The 19161-nt window shown below is 38.7% G+C and overlaps 1 protein-coding gene across 2 annotated transcripts in view; it reads left to right on the forward strand.

Annotated features, from left to right (window-relative positions):
* Window positions 1-19161, forward strand: part of LOC131168511 (chloride channel protein CLC-f) — a 107172-nt gene that overhangs the window by 51267 nt on the left and 36744 nt on the right. The gene's annotated exons all lie outside the window — the stretch shown is intronic.

A 19161-nucleotide genomic window follows, 5' to 3' on the forward strand; every position in this document is an offset into this window, starting at 1 on the left:
TGTTGTCTCTAGCAGCTAATTATGGTTGGGACTTGCAGCAATTTGATGTCAAGAATGCATCTTTGCATGGAGAGCTAGAGGAAGAAATTTATATGGATGTATGGCTTGGTTATGGGAATAATTGGGCTGCTCATACTGTGTGCAAGCTGAAGAAAACCTTGTACGGTCTTAAACAATCGCCACGAGCATGGTTTGGAAGGTTTGCAAGAGTTATGATGGCCATGGGATATAGACAGAGCCAAGGAGATCATACATTGTTCAATAAACACTCACCTTCAAGGGGAGTCACAGCCCTTTTGGTATATGTCGATGATATAATAGTGACAGGAGATGATGATAAGGAGTGATAGATTTTGAGTCAGTTTTTGGCTAAGGAGTTTGAGATCAAGGCGTTAGGGAGGCTGAAATATTTTCTTGGGATCAAGGTGGCTCACTCTAAATAGGGCATTTTTATATCTCAGTAGAAGTATGTTACAGATCTCCACAAAGAAACCGGCAAGATGGCATGCAAACAAGCAAGTACTCCAATAAAGAAGCAAAAGGCAATGGAGTTCACTCAGCTGGGAAGAAAATTGGCTTGGCTACTACTGTTTATTTTATTTGGCAATCTAGGAATAGAAAAAGATTTGATAAGATTTAATTAGTGTCATACAAAGACATATCTATAGGGCGGTTTTTGATAAATTTGATATGTTTTCAGTTTGATATTGTAGGGCATGTATTGATGTTCTTGTGATATCTTTGAGTATTGCTATATTGATTGGCCAGTTCCTTGGCCCCTGGGTATGCCTAGGTTTGATGTATTTCGGGACTTTTGACTTATATTGTCATTGTGGTACCAAGGTGACCTGGGAATGCCTAGTGAAGTTGTATATATTATCAGTGATCAATATATTTACCCAATTGATAAAAAAAAAAAGCAAGTACTCCAATAGATCCTAACCTTAGACTTGGAAAGGCAGAGGAGGATGCTGCAGTTGATTAAGAAATGTACCAATGCCTGGTAGGAAGACTCATTTACCTGTCTCACACACGATTGGATATAGCTTATGGAGTGAGTGTGATTAGTCAATTTATGCATAGCACGAAGGAAGTTCATTTGCAAGTAGCTCACCGAGTGTTACAATACCTCAAAGGGACACCAGGAAAAGGTATTTTGTTTGAAAGAAGTGGAAGTTTAGTTCTTGAGGCATACACGAATGCTGATTATGTTGGGTCAATTGTTGACAGGAGGTTGACCTTTGGATATTGCACCTTTCTTGGTGGAAATCTTGTGACGTGGAGGAGTAAGAAACAAAATGTGGTGGCTCGGTCTAGTGCGGAGGCAGAATTTTGAGCAATGGTTCAGGGTGTATGTGAACTACTTTGGTTGAAGATTATCTTAGAAGACATGAATATTAAGTGGGATGGTCCGATGAGACTCTATTGTGATAATAAGTCTGCAATCAGCATAGCTCATAATCCGGTACAACGAGATCGAACAAAGCACATTGAAATTGATTGACACTTCATCAAAGAAAAGTTGGAGAGCGGATTGATTTGTATGCCTTATGTGTCTACACATGGCCAACTTGCTGATGTATTTACAAAGGGGTTAAGTAGTTCAGTGTTTCAGAGTATTGTATCCAAGCTGGGAATGGAAAATACCTATTTGCCAGCTTGAGGGGGAGTGTGGGAAAACATGTTTAATGACTTATATTCTATACGTGTATGGTTGGTTATTTTAGGAAATTTTGTAACAGCCTGTATTCCTAGAATTAGGCTGATTTGGTTAGTTTTCTATTCTGTTAGAATATCCCATAAATCATGGGATCTGATATAACCTAGTTAAATTTCCTTTTCTACTGCTAGGGTTGATGTATATAGCTAACGTTTTGTGTATTATTCGAATGGATGAAGAAAATTCTTCCACGAAGTGTTTCTCAATTCGTGTCATTTAATATTTGTGAAGTAGTCTTCTATCTTAACCTCATAATGATTTGATTTGTTCAAGATGGAGCTTAATGAAAACACAGTCACCCCTGTTGAAGTGCAATTGTCTTCTCCCTTGATCTACCCACTTCTTCATTTTCTTGGAAGCTTTCTCCAGGTAGGCTCGGGCAATCATTGCATTTTGTCTCCATTCTTTGGTGCAGATGTGTGCTCTTGGACTATTTCCTCTGTACAACTCGTCCACCGTGTGAGGTAACAACGACAACTGGTTTGTAACAAGCTTAAAATGACTCTTATTGGTTGTTGAGCACTTTAGGGCATTGAAATAGAACAGAGATATATCAAGTCGGTGCTCCTAATTCTTTTAATTGGCAGTGACAGGGTGGCGCAAGTACGCCTCTAGTAGCCCATTGAATCTTTTCGTCTCTCTGTCTATTTGCAGGTGGTAACTCGAAGAGATGTCAAGAAGAAGGTTGGAGTCAGGCCTAAGGTTTGGAGTGAAATCTCATTTCTTTGGGTCAATAGTCTTGATTGGAGAGACCTTTTGAGGAAAGTGGGGTCACGGAGATTGTCGGCCTGGGTGTGCGTCTAGAGTGGGGTTGAATAGACGTTTTTCACGGACGATAAGGATTGCTACAAAATAAAAACTTTGGCAAGCAACAAGTGAAAAAAGTGAAAAATATCACAATAATTGACAAAGCAAATAATCACAATAAATAAAAGGATGAGGGAGAGAGAAGCTCAACACAACGATTTAATGTGGTTCGGCTCCAAGCCTACGTCCACACCTTAGCACCAAGCCAAGGATTCCCAAATCCAGCATGAATCTCCTTTCAAGCCGGAGAAGCCTTTACAACAAGGGTACAAAACCCAGCTGCTCACTAAGAGCTTCAACCCTAGGAGTTCACCAAGAACTACCTCAACGAAAGCTCACCAAATGCCTTCAAGATTCACAAACAACAATAAATGGAAAGATTACAATATGATGCTCCTTCTTGAGCTGATGATACAATATAAACCTGACACTCCTAATATGAATGCTCAATAATATTCTCAACAACCAAAAATGCTTAATCAATGTTCAATGAATGATAAAGGCTTGTATTTATGGCCAAAGAGACGAGCATGTCGCTGGCTAGCTGTTGGGCATTAATGGAGAAGAGACGAGGCAAAAACTAGCCGTTATCGCGCATTTATTACTGTTAGCTCGAGTACACTTGTCGACGAGTCTATGGATTAGTCAACGAGTCACATGCATGCACCCGTCGACAATGCCCTGCTATCGTCGAGGAGTCTTCATTGCAGGTCTCAGATAGGTCTTGGTATCTCTTCATTGACAATTCCCTGTTAACGTCGATGAGTCATCTTCGTGCACTAGTCGATGAATCCCTTGTATTCGTCGACGAGTCATCTCTATAGTCTTAGACATGTCTCGGTATCTCTTTGTCGACGAATCCCCTGATATTGTCGACGAGTACCTTGAGTATACTAGTCGACGAATCCCCTATATTCGTCGATGAGTCCCTTTGTTTTACTACTTAAAGAAAGACATAACCGAACTAGGACAGGTTCAAATGACATATGTACTTCTAATTATGTTCCAACCTTGTCCAAGTGTAGTTTTTACCCAAAGTAAGATGCCTTGTTAATAAAACTCATTTTGAAACTCATTTGGACATCTTATGCAGTGTGTGACTTGGTATGCGTGTGTTAACTCGGTTATAATGTTCTATCCTAATATGAACTAAATGCATGTGCAACTTGCTTAGCTTTTTGCAATATATTCTTATACACATCATACGCATAAGAGTTACGACATAAATCCTACTTCACACACAACCCAACAAGTATATAAAGAATGTAGGCTTTCGTAAATGCTCCGATTGGTTGTGCTTTGGGTGTTTCTTGTATGTGCCTTGGTTATGACCCTTTGCTCATTGCTTCTTTGATAAACGTTTGACCCTTATACTTGCTTTGGTATTGTCCTGTTTATCTGAATTGAACTTGAGGAAAAATATTAGCTATCCTTAGAAACACTAATGCGTTGTTATCATCAAAACAAGCTGGAATGAAGAACCTTAGCCACTAGGGCTAACATTCTCTTCCTTTTTAATGATGGCAAACCATTGGTGTTCTTTTGAACGATTTTTCTGCAAAATGCTCCCCCTCGAAATATGCATACAAATTTAAAAAATTTGAACAAATCCTCCCCCTTAATGTATGCACTATATGACCATCATATCATATTTCATTTTAGTAGAATCAAACAAAATTTCGGCAGCATGCCATCTGTAAACAGAGCATTTTCCATAAAAACCTAATTGATTTAAGCGGTTTAGTATATCCAACCACAAGCAAGTCAGTATAGTACAATAAGTAAGCAATAACCATGAGAGATCAATCATTAGTTAAGCACACTAGATCCCACAAAAAGTTGTTCTTCATTGCATAGTCATTCAAAACAAAAAGTTGTTCTTACAACAAAAGTGTTAGCCAGCTAGCAACAAGAGTTCTTTTTCCAAAAAAAAATTTGTTTTCCCATCCTGACTTGCTTCCAACCCATCCTAACATAACTTTCAAACTAGTTCAAACGCATAAACATAATCTAACACCACATTTTTGTCCCCCTTTGCCATAATAAAAAAGAATAAGGGGCTCCTACTATTGGCGACGCACATGGTCAAGGATGGCGGCAAGTTGAGCGTCGATGGAATCAAAGCGAGCACAATTTCTTTGATTCATTTGTGCCATGGCCAACTGAATCCCATCTAGGTGCTCTATGACGGGATCAACTGGCTGTTCCTCGGCTGCCGTGTCCTCTTCCATAGCGGCTTCCGTTTCGTCTACCGGTTCCCTATCCAGCTCTTCAGGTTTCATTGAGGTGTTGGTCTGCTCATCCTTCTCAAAAGTGTATATGATGAAGAGTTGCTTCTATGTAGAAATCATCCTCAGTGGGTACCACACTAGGTATGCTGGCTTGAACAATATTAAAATGATAAAAAAATATGGTGAGCATTCGACCATACGGTAAACACCCTCTTTGCCTTTTTAAGGTCTCTTCCATATGCTGAATAATGATCATTGGCAAGTATCCCTTGCCATTCCACAGGCAAAACATAGAGAATATATCTCCCAAAGATACCCAGTCTTGCCCGCCCTTTTGTGGCGAGAGATTATACGTAATCATGTGGTGTAACACCCTGAATTCAACTGTTAAGTCTTTGGATTTGGGTCTGGCCACTTCTGGGATGTCAGGGTTCTTGGTTATCAGTTTCAATGCCTCATGGGGATTAAACCAGTCGTAGCTCGTAGGCCACATTGCCTTAGGAAGGCTTTGGATAGGGTAAAAGTTACATGACAAGATCTCATAAAAGTGCTGATCAGTTAATCGGATAGTTTTTCCTCTCACAGTAGAGTATGCTGCACAGCCGTGAGCATATGGAACAAAATTGGCATAAAATTCGTGAACTAAATCAGTGTAAACAAGCTCTTGCAGAGAGAACAAAGGGTCCCACCCAACAACTTGGAGTTTTTGTAACACAGTGGGGAAATTTTCTTCAAGGAACTTTAAAGGAACTATCTTACCATGAACGATAGTTCACTTTGAGATGTCATTTCTATAGCGGAATGCAGCTTCTGAGGACACAAATCTCCTGTCTATATCTTTGGCCCTTTTTCTTGGTTGCTTGTAGTTAGGGTTTTGAGAATAACCCTCGCCGGTCTCAGTTTGTTGGGAAGGATCGACGACTCTTTTCTTAGAGTGTGGTGCCATGAGATCCTTAAGACCTTAGGGTTTGAATGGGACGAGATGAATTAAGCACGGAGGGAACGGAAAAGAGGTGTCGCGAAGGGGAGGAGAGGAGTTAGGGCTCAAAAAGAACTAAGGGCTTCGAGAAATTAGTGTCTCTTCGCTACGTTTTGAATTTAAGTTCCAGGAGTCGTCGACGAGTGACGTACGCACGTCGACGTGTTTCTCTTTATAGATCGTCGACGATAGCCTTTGGCTCGCCGAAGAGTGCAGTTAAAACTGCAGCTTTGTGATTTTAGGAGTTTTGGGCCATTTAAGACAAAAATGATTTGGGAGAGTTATCATAAGTCCTTTGAAGTGCACATTCCCAACTCATGTCTACTTTTACTAAATCTTTCTTCATTTAGGGGTTTGGTCAAAATATCGGCTAATTGATTTTCGGTGTTTACATATACTAACTCAACGCCCCCCTTTTGTACGTGGTCTCGAATAAAATGGTGCCGAATTTCAATATGCTTAGTCCTAGAGTGCAAACACGGGTTTTTCGAGATGTTGCTGGTATTGGTATTGTCACAACGAATTGGCGTACCCTTTATCAAAATTTTAAAGTCCTCGAGTTGTTGCTTCATATATAATGCTTGAGCACAACAACTACCGACAGTAATATATTCAGCTTTGGAGGTTGAGAGTGCAACTAAGGTTTGTTTCTTACAAAACCATGATACAAGAGAGTATTCGAGGAAGTGACATGTCCCAGTAGTACTTTTTCTATCGGTTTTGCACCCCCCATAGTCAGCATCTGAATAGCAGGTGAGATCAAATAGAGCATTTTTAGGGTAAAAGAGCCCTAAGTCATGTCTTCCTGCTAGATACCTAAATATTCTCTTAACAACATTGAGATGTGACTCTTTGGAACATGACTAGAATCTAGCACACAAGCAAACATTGAACATAATGTCTAGCCTACTAGAAGTGAGGTACAGTAAACTACCAATCATCCCTTTATATTTTTCGTCACTGTCAAGCTTTGTTGTTATGCTCATAGGGGTTGCTTTGGTTTTTCCTAATTCAAGTCCCAATTTCTTGAGCATGTTTTTGACATACTTAGTTTGATTAATGAAAATCTCATTCTTCATTTGTTTTGTTTGCAAGCCTAGGAAAAATGTCAATTCTCCCATCATACTCATTTCAAAAGTCTCTTGCATAGACCTGACAAAATCTTTGCACATGATTTCATTTGTGGCACCAAAAATGATGTCGTCTACATATAAGCATATCATTTCCTTTATGTTTCAAGAACAGGGTAGTATCAAAGTGTCCTCTTGTGAAACCATCATCTAAGAGAAACTTACTTAGTCGTTCATACCATGCTCTTGGTGCTTGCTTGAGTCGATAAAGAGCTTTTGAGAGTTTACATACATATTCAGGGTGTGCATGGCTCTCAAATCCTGGGGGTTGCTTAACATAGACTTCTTCATTTATGTATCCATTTAGAAAGGCACTCTTTACATCCATTTGAAATAATTTGAAGTCTTTATAGCAAGCGAAGGCTAGTAGCATCCTAATGGCTTCAAGTCTTGCTACAGGGGCATATGTTTCATCATAGTCAATCCCTTCTTGTTGGTTATACCCTTGTGCAACAAGCCTTGCTTTGTTTCTCACAATGTTACCATCTTCATCTTTCTTATTCCTAAACACCCATTTTGTGCCTATTATTGTTGTGTTCTTGGGTTTAGGAACCAATTCCCATACTTTGTTTCTTTCAAATTGGTCAAGTTCTTCTTGCATGGTGATGATCCAATTATCGTCATTCTCAACCTCCTCAAAGTTTTTAGGCTCTATTTGGGACATGAAGGCTATATGATTACACCCATGCTATATGATTACACCCACTTCTTAAGTGAGACCGGGTACTAACTCCTTGGGATGGATTATCTATGATGAGATTAGTTGGGTGATTTCTAATGAATTTCCAAGCTCTAGGGAGTTCCTGATTTTCTTCTTTAGGTTTCATAGACTCTTCCTGAGGTGATGACTCTTGATGATCATTTTTGATTTCTTGGGAATTTTCATTTTGTTTATCATTTATCTTAAGTTGCTCAAGTTCCCTTTCAACTCTCATGGTAGTCACTTGATCATCCAAGTCAACTGCTATTTTGGGTTCATATGGGTTAGTTTCATAAAAAACAACATGTGTTGACTCTTGAACAGTTTGGGTTCTTTTATTAAACACTCTATAAGCTTTCGTGTTCATTGCATAGCCTAGAAAAATTCCTTCATAGGATTTTGAGTCAAATTTTGCTAAGTGTTCTCTATCATTTAAAATAAAACATTTGCATCCAAAGACCTTAAAGTATGAGATGCTTGGTTTTCTACCCTTCCATATCTCATAATAACATAGCAAGCTGTACTAATGGCTTTAGCCCAGAAGTATTTTGGAAATTTATGTTCATTGAGCATTGTTCTAGCCATTTCTTGGAGCGTTCGGTTCTTTCTTTCAACTACTCCGTTTTGTTGAGGAGTTTTAGGCGCGGAGAAGTTGTGTGAATAACCATTTTCATTACAAAAATCTTCTAACTCTTGGTTTCTAAATTCTCTTCCCCTATCACTCCTAATGTGGACAATGGGCATTCCTTTTTCATTTTGAACTTTTCCACAAAAATGAATAAAAGCATTGCAAGTCTCACTTTTGTTTGCAAGAAAAATAACCCAGGAAAATCTTGAGAAATCATCAACAATAACAAACGCATACAATTTTCCGGTTTTGCTTGCAACATCATTTGGCTCAAATAGATCAAGGTGTATTAATTCTAAAGGTCTTGATGTGGAAATCATTTTCTTAGTTTTGAAAGATGATTTACTTTGTTTTCCATATTGGCAAGCATCACATATTTTGTCTTTAATATAGTTGTCCTTAGGTAAGCCATTCACTAGTTCTTTAGAGGATAATCTATGCAAGAGATCCATGCTAGTGTGACCTAACCTCCTATGCCATAGCCAACTAGTTTCACTTGTTACGAACAAACATTTGATTCACGTTTTCCTACTAAGATAGTATTTCCATTTAAGTTAGTTAACAAGCATTGTGTGGATTGAAATAAAACATTTAGTCCTTTGTCGCCTAGCTGATTTACACTCAATAAGTTATGCTTAAGTGTATCTACAAGTGCAACATTATCAATAGATAGAGATGAATTACCTATTTTACCTTTGCCGATGATTCTTCCCTTGGTGTTGTCACCGAACGTCACGAGCCCTTCTTTCTTGTGGGAAATAAAAGTAAATTTGCTGGCGTCTCCCGTCATGTGCCTTGAACACCCGCTGTCAAGGACCCAATTGTTCTTCATCGAAGAGGTCTTCAAGCACACTTGCAAATAGAATTAGGTGATTTGTTTTGGTACCCAATTTTCCTTGGGTCCTATGGGGTTATTTTTCTTGATCACCCATACATACTTCTTTTCTTTTCCTCTATTTCCTCTAAAAGGACAAGTGAAACATACATGACCCTTTCTTTCACAGTATAGGCGAGTTTTATTAGCATGCAAAGGGTTTGGTTTAGGTGCTGGTTTTTTGCTTGGTAATGAGTTTCTTTCGACGCATAGATTAGTAAAACCAATAGGTTTAGACGATGAGAAACCGTAACTTAAACCTTATTTGAAAATCCCAAATTTTTGAGCCCCAAGTAATTTTTCAAAATTCTCCTTTCCGTTGGTAAACTTGTAGATGGTCTTGCTTTGGTCCTTAATTTTCCTTTTCAAAGACAAGTTTTCCTCAACACTTTCATCAATTTGATTTTTCAAATTTTCAATTTCTTTTGGAAAAACTCATGATCTAATTGAGAACTTTCATCAAGTTTTTCAATTTTTGATTTCAAAGACGCATTTTCTTCTTTTAAAGCAGAACAAAGACATACGTCTTTTTTTTTGCATTTTGAGTGTGTTTCTTCAAGATGTTTATTTCTCCTTTTAATTGCAATTAATTCATTATAAAGTTTCCTACAAGTATCTTCTAACTCATCATATGAAGGAGAGTATTCGTCATCGAAATTTACCTCATCTAGCTCATTTGTCATGAAGCAAAAATTTGCAACTTCTTCGTTTTCTCCGTCGGTGGAGAGTCCATCGAGCTCATCCCACTCGGTTGCGTTCATGGCCTTATATTTCTTTTTATCCCCTTGCTGATTATTGCCTTTGTTTTTGAATAGGGGACATTCAGCCATTTGGTGTCCGGGCTTCTTGCAATTGTAGCACTTCATGCTCAATTCTCCCTTATTCTTTTGCTTACCAACCTTCTTGTTTAGCAAGAAATTTTTGATTCTCCTAGTAATGCCAGCTATTTCTTCATCATTGTCGCTCTCTTCTTCTTCAATAATTTTCTTTTTGCTTGCTGTCTTTAAAGCCTTATCCGTTGTCTTTTTCGGCCTTTCTACTTCAGCAATAGCATTCTTCTTCTTGATCTCATAAGTCGTGAGAGACCCAATGAGCTCATCAAGAGTGACCTTAGACAGGTCCTCCTTTGCTTCTTCAATTGTCGTAGACTTTGCATGCCACGATTCAGGCAACGAGCGAAGCACTTTCTGCACATTGTCTTCTATAGAATACTCCCTACCAAGTGCTTTCAAGCCATTTGTTAAATGTGTAAAACGTGTAAACATGGAAGTAATTGACTAACCTTCTTCCATTTTAAACATTTCATATTCTTTAACCAACATATAGATTTTTGACTTTTTAACCTGAGAGACGTACCTTCATACGTTACCTAAAGCTTTTCTCACATTTCCTTTGTGGTGTTGCATCTACAAATAGGGTTGTACTCTTCATCACTCACAACACAATAGAGAATTTTTTTTTTTTTTTTGAAATTTAGTTGCATCAACCTTGAGTTGGCGTCCGACAACTTCTTGATTGGAATGAGCTCACCTTTGTCATCTTTGAATATGTAATCTCCTTCGGTGATCACATTCCACATTTTCAGGTCATATGATTGAATGAATATTGTCATTCGGTCTTTCCATGCCAAGTAGTTGCTTCTGCTGAACTTTGGTGGACGGTCAATGGATTGTCCTTGGGCAAACATGTCCGTCATTTGATCTTTGTGCTCTAGATGTTACTCCGAAGGTCTAGCGACTCACTCTAATACCACTTGTTCGCCCGGGTGTGCGTCTGAGGGGGGGTGAATAGACGTTTTTCGTGGACGATAAGGATTGCTACAAAATAAAAACTTTGGCAAGCAACAAGTGAAAAATATCACAATAATTGACAAAACAATAAATTAAAGGATGAGGGAGAGAGAAGCTCAACACAATGATTTAATGTCGTTCGGCTCCAAGCCTACGTCCATGCCTAAGCACCAAGCCAAGGATTCCCAAATCCACTATGAATCTCCTTTCAAGCCGGAGAAGCCTTTACAATAAGGGTACAAAACCCAGCTGCTCACCAAGAGCTTCAACCCTAGGAGTTCACCGAGAACCACCTCAACGAAAGTTCACCAAAAGCCTTCAAGATTCACGAACAACAATAAATGGAAAGATTACAATATGATGCTCCTTCTTGTGCTGATGATACAATATAAACCTCACACTACCCTCTTCTGCAAATGATGTGTAAACAAGAGTAAGGAACAAGAGAGCTTGAGAGCAAAATATGAAAACCTAATATGAATGCTCAATAAATATTCTCAACAACCAAAAATGCTTAATCAATGTTCAATGAATGCTAAAGGCTTGTATTTATGGAAAAAGAGACGAGCATGTCGTTGGCTAGCCGTTGGGCATTAATGGAGAAGAGACAAGGCAAAAACTAGCCGTTATTGCGCATTTATTACTATTAGCTCAAGTACACTCGTCGACGAGTCTATGGATTGGTCGACGAGTCATATGCATGCACCGGTCGACGAATGCCCTGCTATCGTCGAGGAGTCCTCACTGCAGGTCTCAGACAAGTCTCGGTATCTCTTCGTTGACGATTCCCCTGTTAATGTTGACGAGTCTCCTTCATATATTAGTCGACGAATCCCTTGTATTCGTCGACGAGTCATCTTTGCAGTCTCAGACATGTCTCGGACTCTCGGTATCTCTTCATCGTCGAGTCCCCTGCTATCGTTGACGAGTCCCTTGAGTATACTAGTCGACGAATCTCCTATATTTGTCGACGAGTCCCTTTGTTTTACTACTTAAAGAAAGACCTAACTGAACTAGGACAGGTTCAAATGACATATGTACTTCTAATTATGTTCCAACCTTGTCCAAGTGTAGTTTTTACCCAAAGTAAGATGTCTTGTTTTCCTAATATGAATTAAATGCATGTGCAATTTGCTCAGCTCTTTGCAAGATATTCTTATACACATCATACGCATTAGAGTTACAACATAAATCCTACTTCACACACAACCCAACAAGTATATAAAGAATGCAGGCTTTCGTAAATGCTCTGGTTGGCTGAGCTTTGAGTGTTTCTTGTATGTGCCTTGGTTATGGCCCTTTGCTCATTGCTTCTTTGATAAACGTGTGACCCTTATACTTGCTTTGGTATTGCCCTGTTTATCTGAACTGAACTTGACGAAAAATATTAGCTATCCTTAGAAGCACTAATGGGTTGTTATCATCAAAACAAGCTGGAATGAAGAACCTTAGCCACTAGGGCTAACAGAGATTGTATTTTTCATGGACAGGGATAAGGTGTCAGGTTTGGATGGTTTTAATGTGGCCTTTTTCCAGGATTGTTGGGATGTGGTCAAAGGGGATTTCATGAAGATTGTTGAGGATTTTTCCTTTAATGGTGTTTTGATCAAGATTATTGATCCTACTTTTACCACTTCACTGCCCAAAAAGAGTGAATTTATGAATGTTTCTAATTTTTGGCTTATTAGTTTGGTTACTAGTTTGTGTAAGATTTTTGTTTTTGACAACAAAAGAAAAGATTCATCTAGGCTTTTCTTTTTAGCATTCTGTTGTATTTTTTGTATTTTTAAAATTGTAGTGGGGATTGCTAGTAAGCTTGAGAATCATGAGAGATTTTTTAGTGGTTTGGTGTGGGGAACCGTAGGGATCATTTAGTAAGCTAGGCGGAGGTTTGTAAGTCTAAAGAGGAGAGGGGGTTGGGACTTGGTAACTTGGTGTCTAAAAACACCGCTCTTTTAGCTAAATGGTTGTGGTGCTTCCCCTTAGAAGATAACCTCCTTATGGTATAGAGTTATTTGCAATAAGTTTTGGTTGAATGAGAATGAGTGGGATACCAGTGCTAGTTTGAGATGTTCTTTGGGGAGTCCATGGAATTCTGCCTCCCTTATATACTCTATTTTCACCACTCAAACTAAATTTGAAGCGGGGAGTGGTTCCCGGATTCATTGTTGGGACGACCTATGGCTCGACAAAGTATCTTTTTCCACTTTTTTTCCTCATCCTTTTAGACTATACTCTATGTAGAATAGAGTTTTTTTTTTTTTTTAATTTTTTATGGACAATGTGAGTAGCATTCTAGTTTCATAAATCTTCACTTTAAGAAACCTCTAAATGATAGGGAAATGGTGGAGTTGTCTTGCTTGTCCGTATTGAACAATTTCAATTTTTCTATGGGAAGGGATTTTCATTCTTGGTGTTTGTATCATACTTTCGGGGGTGTTTTCTTGTGAATAAGTTTTTGAATTTTTGACCTATTCAAATTTCAAACTCTCCCTTTCCTCTTTATCCTATTATTGGAAGGTTAAAGTTCCCCCAAAAATTAAGTGTTTACTTGGTTGGTCGTACTTAACTAAATTAATATCTATAACTTGCTGCAGATTAGGAGACCTTTGAATGCTCCCTCTCCATATGTTGTGTGCTCTGTTATAGGAATCTCTAAACATACTCCCATCTTTTCTTTGCGTTGTAACTATTCTGTGGAAGACTTGTTACTTATCTTTTTCATTGGCTTTGGAACAAGGAAGGATAGGGCATCCTTATGGAAGTGTAGCAAGTATGCAGTTTTATGAGGTTTATGATTGGAACTTGTCGATTGTTATCTTAGTCATTAGCATTGTTAGTGTGTGAGTGTTATGTTAACAAGTAAGAGTTAGTAAGGGCATTGTGGTCATTGTATGTACTTTGACACATATTATGAATAAAGGGAGAGAACTATATTTTGAGCAGGTCTTCCATTTCATCCAATTATTCAACATGGTATCAGAGCAAGATTCTGAGACCTAAACCCTAATTGGCACAGCCACCATCAAAATGGAAGCCAAAAACCCTAAATATGCTGCATGTCTACCATCGTAGAAGAATTTATAGCAAAACTATAACCCTAAAAAAATAGCCAGCAGCTGCCGGAAGCCAGAGAAGTCACAGGAAAATTCCTTGGCGACACTGCCAGTTCAGGAAAACAAAATCTACAATAGATTTTGCAAAAACAACACTATAGTCACCCACAGACACTGCCGATCTGCCCCCTACTGAAATCTCAACTCCAGCGGCTTCCCCACGCGCCCTCACACGCTAGCGTGTGAAGCACATTTCAGGCATATGTCTGACCTGAATTCTTCCTGCAGGGTTCGAATCTCTTTATGAGCATATTATTGAAATTTTTCGAGATGTTTTTTGTTCCAAGATCTTACCTATTTTAGTTGCTCATTTACGACATCCAAGAAATGGTTGTTTGGTGCTTCTCGAAGCTGTTTGTCAATGTTTATTGAGTTTATCGAGCCTGAAAGTGGTATTTGCTGTGTTTTGAGATTGATGTGTTGTGGGCTTGTGGTTTTCATAAGTTGTCAAAGGTTGTTTATGTGATTGAGTTGGTGAATTTGAAAAGCAAGGTGCCCACTATGTGTTCTTGATTTGTTACTCTATCGAGGTTGTACTTGCGTTGGTGAATTTGAAAAACATGGTGCCTGCTGTGTGTTTGTGATTTGCTGCGCTATCGAGGTTGTGTTTGTGTTGGGATGGAGTTCCCAAATCCCAAAAGTGTGTCTCCCTTGTAAGTTACTGGTTTGAGTGAACAACGTACTATAGTTGTTGAAGAGGAAGAGTATTTAAAGTTCCTGCAATATCGGGCCTACCAACAGGCATCTCATCACATTGCATCGTTTGCGCAGAAAAGTAACCATACCGCCTCAATGTCATCCGATAGAACCGATATCTCTCCCTCTAGTCCCTGGGTTATCGACTCTGCTGCTGCTGATCATATGACTGGTGTCGCCAACTTCTTTTTTCTACTCTCTAGTATTCTACAAATCTACCTTGAGTTACCCTTGTTGATGGATCCACTACTGCTGCTAAGGGAATGGGAACAGTAAATCCTACTCCCTCCATCTCTCTTTCTTCTATTCTCTACATTCCTAAATCTTCCTTTAATCTCATGTCTATTAGTAAAATTATGAAGTCACTTAATTGTTCTGTAACCTTCTTTCCTAATTTTGTTCTTATTCAGGATCTAAAGAAAAGGAAGACGATTGGCACAGGATGTGAGGCTAATGGACTTTACTACTTTGAGTTGCTCTCTTATCCTATTGCTTGTAGTGTTTCTGTCACACCACATCAAATCCATTGTCGCTTTGGTCATCCATCATTGTGGACAAGTTAAAATAGCTAGTTTCTAGTTTGAGTTCCGTGCCTATCCTCAATTATGAGTCTTGTTAATTAGGAAAGCATCATCGTGTTTCCTTTGCCTCCCGAGACAACAAAAAAGTCATTAGCTCTTTTATGTTAGTCCATTCCGATGTTTGGGGTCCTAGTCGTGTTACGTCAATGTTGCAGTTTCGATACTTCGTCGCTTTTGTCGATGTATATTCTAGAATGACTTGGTTGTATTTGATGAAAGGTCATTATGAGTTGTGTATTAACCTTTGTGCCTTCTGTTCTCAAATAAGAACAATTTGATATGCTAGTTCAAATACAAATACTTTGTAGTGATAATGCTAAAGAGTACTTTAGTACTCAATTCATTACCTATATGACAAACTTTGGCATGACCCATCAGTCATCTTTTGCCCACACTCCACAACAAAATGGAGTTGCGGAAAGGAAAAACATACATATTCTTGAGGTCACTCAAACCCTTTTGTATCAAATTAATATCACCAAAGTTTTTTGTAGTGATGCTATTCTCATTGCTTGCTCTATCATCAATAAAATGCCATCTATTGTCCTTGGTGGTAAAATCCCATACTCCATTATCTTCCATAAATCTCCTTTCTTCTCCTTTTTGTAATATATTTGGTTGTGTCCTTTGTTCGTTAGTTAAATCCAGGAAGGAATAAATTGGGTCCTCGTGCTATCAAATGCACTTTTCTAGCTTATTCCTATACTAGGAATATCAATGTATTTTGTCCTGCTTCACATTGATTCTGTGTCTCTACTGATGTCACCTTTTTTGAGTCTACATCGTACTATTCTAATTCTTTGAGTTTTGTCAACCTTGGCGAGTCTCTTTCTCTGCCTAGCCTTCCGGTCCTAATTTTTTTCCTTCATTTGATCTTCCTGCATCTTCTTCCAGTTTGAGTCCTTCTCATCGCTTGGATCATCCCAATATACAATTGTACACACGATGACTCAAGGGAGGAGAACCTCCTCCATCTTCCACTTCTATGCCTCCAGTTTCCTCGTTAGATGATCCTCTTCCCCAAGTAATTGATCCTCCTATTGCTATTTGAAAAGGTAAACACACTTGTACCCAACATCTGATCTTTAATTTTGTTTCTTATGATTTCTTGTTAGTAGAAGCCCTTGTAATAGTCTTTAGTTTCATTAAAAAAAGAAGATAAATTGAGAGAGAAATTTTGCTTTGTGTCTAAATCTCACATTTGAATTCTAAGAAAATTTCATTGGTTCGTTAAAATTTGGACAACTTTTGTAAAAGTTTCGAGATTTTGATAAATTTCGGATGATACATTGAAATTTCGACAGAAATTATGTAAGATGGAAATTGATTGCCATTTCAATTTCAAGGGTGATGGAAAGTGGAAATTTAGACAATTTCGTGGAAATTTAAGACCATGGGTCTAGCGGGTGAAGGATTTTAGGCCCATTTTTGGTTAGTGGTTTTTATAAGGTGCCTTCTAAGGTTCTTTCGAGGAGGTTGGGAGAGGTGTTGGGGGATATAGTGTCTTTGGCTCAATCTACTTTCTTGAAAGATAAACAAATCTTAGATGCAATTCTGGTAGCCAATGAGGTGGTAGAAGATGCAAGGAGGAGAGGCAAGTAGGGAGTGGTTTTTGAATTGGACCTCGAAAAGGCATATGACGTGGTCAATTGGGGTTTTTTTCGAGAAAGTTTTGCACATTAAAGGTTTTGGGAATCTTTGGCACAAGTGGATAAGAGGGCATCTTAGCTCTATTAATATGTCAGTGATTGTTAATGGGCAACCTTTGGATTGGAGGTTTGGAGTTTTTAGAGGTTTAAGGCAAGGCGACCTTTTAGATGTTCTTTGTAAAGTGATTTCTCGTGCCCAAGACCTAGGATTTATTAGTGGTTTTGTCTATAAGAAGAGAAGGGGGGGGGGGGGGGTGGAGGTATCTCATCTTCAGTTTGCTCTATCTTGTTCCTCGAGAATAATGCTTTGATATTTCAGAAGGTTCTAACTTTTCTTAGAGTTTTTGAGAAGATCTTGGGGCTGACGATAAATTTGTTTGAGTGGTATAGTTGGTGTAAATTTTGTGTAGTACAGAGCTTGAGAATTTTAGATCTTTAGCAGGTTGTGAGTCTTTGGAAGGGTCTTTATTCTTGGTCTTCCATTAGGGGGTGGCCCTTTATCGGATGTGTTTGGAACCCAATGATTGATAGAGTGGGGAAAAGAGTAGAGGGGTGGAAGAGGGCTTGTCTTTGTTTCCCAGGTTGCTAGTCTTTTCTTTCCTCTCTTTTGTTTTAAAGTAGGTAATGGGTGTAAAATTCAATTTTGGGAGGACATTTGGGTTGGTGATCTTCGTTGGAGCTGTTGGTGCGTCTGTTTAGGTTTTTCATTATTCACAATGCACCAATTTCAGATTTTTATTCTTTTTTTTTTTTTTGGGGGGGGGGGGGTGTCTGTATCTTGGGATTTTCATTTCTTTTGAAGTAAAGAAAGAGGGGTTGGTGAGTTTACTCTTTTACTCAGTGTGCTGGATTCTTTCGTGCTGAATATCAGGAAAGATTTCCCCCTTAAAATTCCCATGTCTCACACACCAAAGAGAAGCCAAATAATGTATCTTTTCCCAAACCAGCACCTGAGCCGACTTCTTCTTTAGAAAAACGCATGATTATGCTCCATCCACAGCCTCAAAAAACTGCAAAAAAAGCACATTTCCGAAGAGCTGCCCTTTCCTTTTCCTGCCAAATCCAGCAAAAGTCACTGCCAAAAAATCCTCTGCTGTCTTAAAACTCACCCAACATTCACCTAAAATACCAAATAGCTTATTCCAAACATTCGAAGCATAGTCATGATGATTGAACAGAATGATGATTCTGAACAATTAAAGCAGAGTACACAAATGCCTGGAGATACAGCCTTCAGAGGTCTCCTAACCTGCAGCAAGTTATTGGTATTAATTCTATCAAATGCAACCAACCAGATAAAAGCCTTAATTTTAAAGAGGACTTTGGCCTTCCAAATTGAACTATAGAGCAGGAAAGAAAGTTCGACCTATTCAAAAAATCACGAAAAAATTTACATGAATAAACCCCTGAAGGATTCAGAGACCAAGACCGCCAATCCTCCTCTAAAGAAAAACAACAGTTATTCAAAAAGACTAGCAAAGAGGATATCTCTCCCATCTCCCTATCATTTAGCAATCTGCAGAAGTGGAAATCCCAAAAAGGCAATGAATCAACAACAAAAGAAGAAATCGACTCATCCTGCCCTGAGCTTAGGTGAAAAAGGAGTGGAAAAGAGGTGGACAAAACTACATTCCTCAAGGTTCTCTACTTTCATTATCCTTTCCACATAAAACACAGTTGAGGCCTGAGCGAATTGTGATCCTTCCGTCTATTTCATTCTGTCCAGAATTTGCAATCTGTTCCCTGCTGCTAACCAGACTATAACAGCAAATCTGGGAATTTAGTGCTTGAACCAAATGGCATTGCTCTATTCAACAGCACTAGACTTAATTCTTACAGCCTCCCAAGCATCTGAAAGATAGAGTATGGAATGATTTACCCCAGCAAGAGTAATGGTGTCAGATTTATGAGGGTTAAGATGGGAAAAAATTGATTCCTTTATGTCCCTATGGAATTTGAAATTCTCCTTGGCCAATTTGAATCAATCTCTGTTATGATGGAGGAAACAGTTTCTTTTAAAGGCAAGGAAAACTCCCTGTGCAAACCAAGACCATACTTCTTAATAAGTGGTCCAATTATCAAAAAATAGAGAAGTATGCCCTCCATGCCCAATGTTAAAACATGCTGCACCTTTCCCCTTACTTTTAAGATCCTCACCCAAGCTGGAATACTACTTAGGGTAGGAAACTGCCCGTATACTTCTCTTCAGCGTATATGCAGATAACCAGCTTATCCAAAGAAGATTTATAGAGTTACATAT

The sequence above is a fragment of the Malania oleifera genome, chromosome 1 (genome assembly GCF_029873635.1).
Source record: "Malania oleifera isolate guangnan ecotype guangnan chromosome 1, ASM2987363v1, whole genome shotgun sequence".
NCBI lineage: Eukaryota > Viridiplantae > Streptophyta > Magnoliopsida > Santalales > Ximeniaceae > Malania > Malania oleifera.